At 32.9% G+C, this 6267-nt stretch overlaps 2 protein-coding genes across 2 annotated transcripts in view; both read right to left on the minus strand.

Moving 5' to 3' along the window:
* CCPG1 (cell cycle progression 1) overlaps positions 1 to 6267 on the minus strand; it is a 38987-nt gene that overhangs the window by 31383 nt on the left and 1337 nt on the right. The window lies entirely within an intron of this gene.
* The window catches only part of DNAAF4 (dynein axonemal assembly factor 4), a 103197-nt gene that overhangs the window by 12146 nt on the left and 84784 nt on the right, over positions 1 to 6267 (minus strand). The gene's annotated exons all lie outside the window — the stretch shown is intronic.

The raw sequence follows: 6267 nt of genomic DNA on the forward strand, positions 1-6267 counted from the left end.
TGGCTCAGTGGTTAAGTGTCTACCTTTGGCTCAGGGCATGATCCTGGAGTCCCGGGATCAAGTCCCGCATCTCCCTACATGGAGCCTGCTTCTCCCTCTGCCTAGGTCTCTGCCTCTCTCTCTGTGTCTCTCATGAATAAATAAATAAAATCTCAGAAAACAAAAAATAGTGATGCAAGAAAAAAAGTCATCAAAGACTTTAAGTTAGATGGTTCTGACATTATGCTTTAAGGTAATCTGGCAAATTCACATTTCAAGTTATTTTGACTAGGGGCACCTGGGTGGCTCAAGTAAGTTAAGTACCCAACTTGATTTCAGTTCAGGGTTGTGAGATTGAACCCCGCCTTGGGCTCCATGCCGGCCACAGAACCTGCTAAAATTTTCTTTCCCTCTCCATCTCCCCACCTAAAAAAATATGGGCATAAATACTCCTGTAGTTAGATGGTGAGAAATGTATCTCTTTCAGGAATTAAGGAGTCTTCAAGCTGTTCATTGTGGGAGGGAAAAACCTTCCATTTTATTTGTTTTCTTTTTTCAAAGTAGTCTAATCTTAAGTGATGGCTCAGTTTATACTTTTTTTTTTTTTTTAACCACTTACACTGCTGACCCTATTTCGGTCCCCAGATGCTAGCAATAAATAAACCTAGTTTAGGAGTCCCTAGTACCCAGCAGGCCTTTTTGTGCTGTGGGAAGCATAAATACTACCCTAGAGAAGTTGATTTCAAGCTTACTGGCTAGAATGATCAAGTAAACCCTTTATTTGAAAAAGACTAAGTTTCTGTAGGACTTTCTAACCTTTACAGTAGATAAATCTTGCAACATATTTTCACCAAGCAAAGGCAAAGCTAAATGGCCTTCCAAAAACATCAAGGACAAAAGATCTGACAGGTAATTCTGAATATCGAACTAAGTTCTGGCTGCCATTTTGGATGCTTAAAACACAACATAAAAGCTTCCCACCATTGGTGTAAAAGGTAGAGGAAGAGATGCAGAAATAAAACAGCCACTTTCACATAAAATACTTCTGAATTAAAAAAGAAAGCGAATTTCATTGTTCTCCTATCCTGCCTCTCAAAGGAAAAAAATCAGTTTTTTGCCAAGTTGCATCATTCAGGAATCGCAGTCTCCATTAAACTTCATAAATGTGATGTTACAAAAGACTTTCAATACATCATTTTCTGTTTGCCTTGTGAAAGATCAGCATTAATATAAGACTTCATAAAATGTTAAGATCACTTGGTAAAATAGGGCTAAAGATTTAAATATACAAAATGAAACCACAAAGACTCAAAGAAAATGGAAAATAGCTTTATAATCCTGAAGTAAATAAAATATTTTTCTAAGCTTTACACCAAACTCAGAAATTGGAAAGGAAAAGATCTTAAATAAAAAGCATAAACTTATTTGCCAAAAGTCACTATATATAAATATGAATGATATACTGGAAAGATATCTATGATATGTATGACAGAGTTTTCAAAACACTTCAAGTGCACCAATAAACCAGTAAGAACAAGGCTACAACACTGAGTGGAAAATTTAGCAACAAACATGCTGGAACAATTTATGGAAAACATAAAAATAAATTTACAATAGTGAAAAAAATACTCAAACTTAATACCAAAGATAACAAAGGAGGAGCAAAATTATTTTAACACCTAACCAATTAACAAAGACTCAACAGGTTAATAAGTTAGATAGGGGAAAACAGACATTGTAAACAGTGGAAATGTATACCATCATCCTTTAAGTGATTTCTTTTAACTTTTATTTAAGTAATCTCTACATCCCATGTGAGGCACAAACTCCCGACCCCTAGCTCAAGAGCCACATGTTCTTCTGATTGAGCCAGCCAGGCTTCCCTTCCTTCAGTGATTTTTAACAACAAAATTTTATAGGCAGATACACTGTGACCCACCAATTCTCTTTCATTTTCTATTCATTTCATTTCTAGGAATTATCTGATAGAAATACTCACCCGAGTATAAAAATATATACACCTACATGTAAGAATGGTTGATGGAACAGTTTTTACAACATAAAATTAGAAAGTGAAAGGTATACCAAGAGTGAATTTATTAAAATTAAAATTTGTAATATCTATAATTAATGCAGCCATTAAAAAGAGTAGATCAACATGCCCTGTCATGGAGAAATATCAATACATTTCAAAAAGCAAGACAAATATGTATATTAAAATGCTATTTACATTAATCTATATGCAATATTAAAATGTAAGAGTATCATTCAAATATAAAAAAACTAAAATTATAATATGTTGACAAACTGAATTTGAATATTAAAAAAAGACAATGTATATTTTAAAAATATAAAACCAAAATTACATGTATCTGCTAAATTTTCAGTGACCAGTTACTAACTTTATAGTCAGCAGAAAAAAAATTTTTTTCTAAAATAAAAAGACAAACCCAATTTAAAGTATAGTATATGACAAGTACAAATCCAATCATCTTCTGAAGATGACAAGTTAAAGGGCTTAAAGGAGTCATAGAAAAATGTTTCCCATCTGAGGAATGAGAAGTCAACTGTGGAAAACTGACACTTTGATGAAACAGAGCTTTGATGAGGCCACAGTGCAGTAATTATGGCAATCAGATGTGGGTCCTATGGCTGCCCTGCCTCTTGTTACTATATTCATCATGTGAGTGGATACAAAGATAACTATAACCTATCTATAGTAAGTTACCCTCTCCTAGTTCTAATGGAGTGGAATTTCATTTAAAAACACTGAAATCTATCACTAAAGATAGGTATCTGGAAAAAAAAAAATCTAGAACAGAGTAGTAATTTCACTTTACCCATGCCCAGAAAAAGGCATCAACACAGTGACATGCAACAAATTAACTTTTTGATCTAGAAAATAAATTAAGAAGTGAGTCAATACACAATTTCTTCACAAGTTTCCTTCTATGATGTAACATCCCTCAAATTGGGAAACAAAAGCAACTACTGCCATATTTGAATATAAAAGTACTTTTTGTTTCCCTCTAAAGGAAGCCAGCCACACCTTTGATAAAAAGTCTGAAATGACAGGAGTCAACAATATGAATTCAAACACCATAGGGAAATTAAGATGCCTGTTAATATGTAAACAATGTTTTCACCAGGTGTTTCATTCTGAGAAAAAATCCTGGTTTTCTGAGATTGTTTTATCTTAAATCTGGAAGAGCCTTGAAAGAGCCAACATATACATACAAGTTGACCAAGTTCCATACTCACTTGGGCACCATGAGGCTCTGGTGGCCCCTTTTTCCCTTTCATGAATAAATAAGTAAACTACTGGGTTTTTGCTTGTTTTCCTCTATTCTCAAATTTTTAAAAAGTAACTAATTTTTGCTTATTATAAAATACATATCCATCATGTATCTATACCCTTTAATTCATCCTAATTTTATGAAAACCAAAGGGATTTTGCACTTCTATTGTTTTCCATTTATAAATACAGAACAATGAAATATACATCCATCGTTACTTTTTAGTATTAATATTAGAAAGTTAGTAAAGATAGTGAGTTATCAACTAACCATATGACAGCTGTTACCAACTGATGCATGATACATATTTCTTTGCCTTTCACTTTCACTTATATTTACTCTCATAAAGTCCTCAGAAAAGTTTCTAAAAGACTTTCGTACTTGAATGTTCTGTATGTCCACCTTAAAGTTAATCTCAACGATAGATGCTGTAATAGGCAGGGTTGACTCCCCCAGAAGGTGTCTAAGCTCTGAACTATTTCTGAAAGACCAATGCTTACACATGCAAAGTATCTCTCAGAGGACCTAGGATTTGATATTCAGTGTAGGCTCACTGTTATGAAATCAACTTAAAGTGACATTTTAGAATATTAAACACATTTAGAACATTAAAAAACATCCACTTCCTACTGTCAGAACTTAAACTGATGATCTTCTTAGACTTTAGATGTGCAATTAAAAAAAAAATAAAAACCAAAATCAAAAGCCCAACCATAAAAGCACACTGCAGTTTCAGGACCTTTAATGCAGCAGAGTGCAAAGTCACAGTCAGGAGAGGGGCCAGGTTTCCTTCAACCTAGAAAAAGCCAAAAAAGCTCTACCAAAAACATCAAATTAAGATTCCCATTTAACTGTTATCCATCAAACTTCCCAATCAAGAAATACGTATCACATTCTAATCACACTTCAAATGTACAATGTACTTTATGTAAATGTTACTTACGTAGGCCAATAATACTTTCCATGGGCAGATCACTCTGCCACTTATAAAGTGATATCATTCTCACACCTGATTTGATCTTCACAAATACTCCATGAAATAAAGCAACTGGCTATTATGTACAATGTACACATGGAAATAAGATAGAGTCATAAATTATGTGCTCAACATCATTAAACATCCTGACTCCCAATCCAATGCTCTTTTTACAGTAATTTCATCATGATGGCAACATGAACCAGAAGGCTTTAGGATAATGATTTATGGACAAATACTAAAGAAAAATTAGACTTCTTACTTCCTGTAATGAAGGAAGAAAATCTTTGACTCACTTTACTAATTTTTTAATACTTCCTTCAGAAAACCCTACTGGCCCTTAATCAAGTTTCCACACATCATATGTCCTTTAAAAAAAGAAAATCCCTAAACTTATCAGTTACTTATAATCCTTCCCACATTATAGGGCTAAATTTCACCTTAGAACTCAAACTGAGGAACTTTTTTCAAGTTTATCTGGTGCAATATATTGGACATGACCTTTGAAACACACTCATACCACTAATTTGTTTTAATCTAGTCAAAACTATAAAACTGCCAGCAAGGAAATTCTTGAAAATATAAGTTATCACATACATTATGGCAACTTCCTCACCTAACCACACATAAGCATGCAAACAATCCAGCCTCTAGTAGTTCTGCATTGTTAGATGAGTCTGCATTTTCTGTTTTAAAATATCCTGGGCTTAACAGGCCTTGCTGCTGTGTCTATGTTCTTTACATGTAAGAAACTATTGCTCTGGGATCTTAGCAGTTCATACTCACCTAGCTTGTTTAAATCTTTATTTAACTTAGATAAGAATATAACTACACAATCTAAACTATAATACTGTGGAACCAATTAGTAAATCAAACACGTTCATCAATTATGTTTCTTATGCTCTGAAAATGGACCCAAATATCTAATAAGGATATTGAGCCAACACAATACACAAATATACAAATTCAAAGTACAAAACAGTGAAAAGGAATTGAAATTTGGGGAGGAAGCAAAGCTTCAAAGAATAAGAAAATAAAATATAACTTGAAAAACAAAAAAAACTTTACAATGGATATTTTATTAAGACCTCATGAATACTTGAAGTTAAACCTCAATTTTTGAGGACTGATAATTGCAAAAATACATAGAATATTCCTACAGAAGACCAATGGGACCCTTTCTTTACAACAGAAAACAAAATGTGGGCTAAATAATATGCTTCTTACCCACCCATATCCAACATATCCATAATAGAAAATAAAAGTAAGCACAATCCAAAATATCAGTACCATATAAAATCAGGTACTCAAAGTGATTCAATGAAAACAAGTTTTAAAAGCCCTCATTTCATCATCGCTTAACCTCTTTATTTCCACCAGCAAATGCTTACAAATAATAAATTTAAAATTCTCCTATTTCCAGATCTTTTCAGATTAATATGCCCATCTTTTCTCAGTTGATAGATTTACAGGAATAATCAAGATTACACTGCCTCAACTAAACACTAAGCAATTTTGTCATTGATTTTATGTACAAAATGAAAACAGATTAAAATGAGAGGTACAAATGCTAAGAATTATTGTCATATTTGGAGGTTTTGTCCTTTTAAATCCAATTAATGCATTTCTTGCCCCTTTCAAATAATTTACATTTCAATTGTTATTCATATATTCTGTGGATGGAATAACAGCGGCTCTATGTAGGTTTTTTTTGTTGTTCCTTATTCGCTTTTTTAAAGCAAGGTTTAGAGTCCATGGAATTGCTGCACTTCTATCCTTTTAAAAACTAAGTTCTTTCCTTCAGAAAGTGTGAAAGACACCAGAATGTATTAAAAAAAAAAAAAAAGGTCATTTGTAGTTTCACCATCTGATCACTTTTATAACTTTGAGCTTATTTCTAGTAGACATGATCACTTCTGGTTCTACAGTTGCGTTTACAAAATTAGAATTATACTATTTTCTAACATCTTTTCATTTAAAAACTGGTATTTCCCACACCCTTGAATATTATTTGAG

This window comes from Vulpes vulpes, chromosome 15 (assembly GCF_048418805.1).
Source record: "Vulpes vulpes isolate BD-2025 chromosome 15, VulVul3, whole genome shotgun sequence".
Lineage (NCBI taxonomy): Eukaryota > Metazoa > Chordata > Mammalia > Carnivora > Canidae > Vulpes > Vulpes vulpes.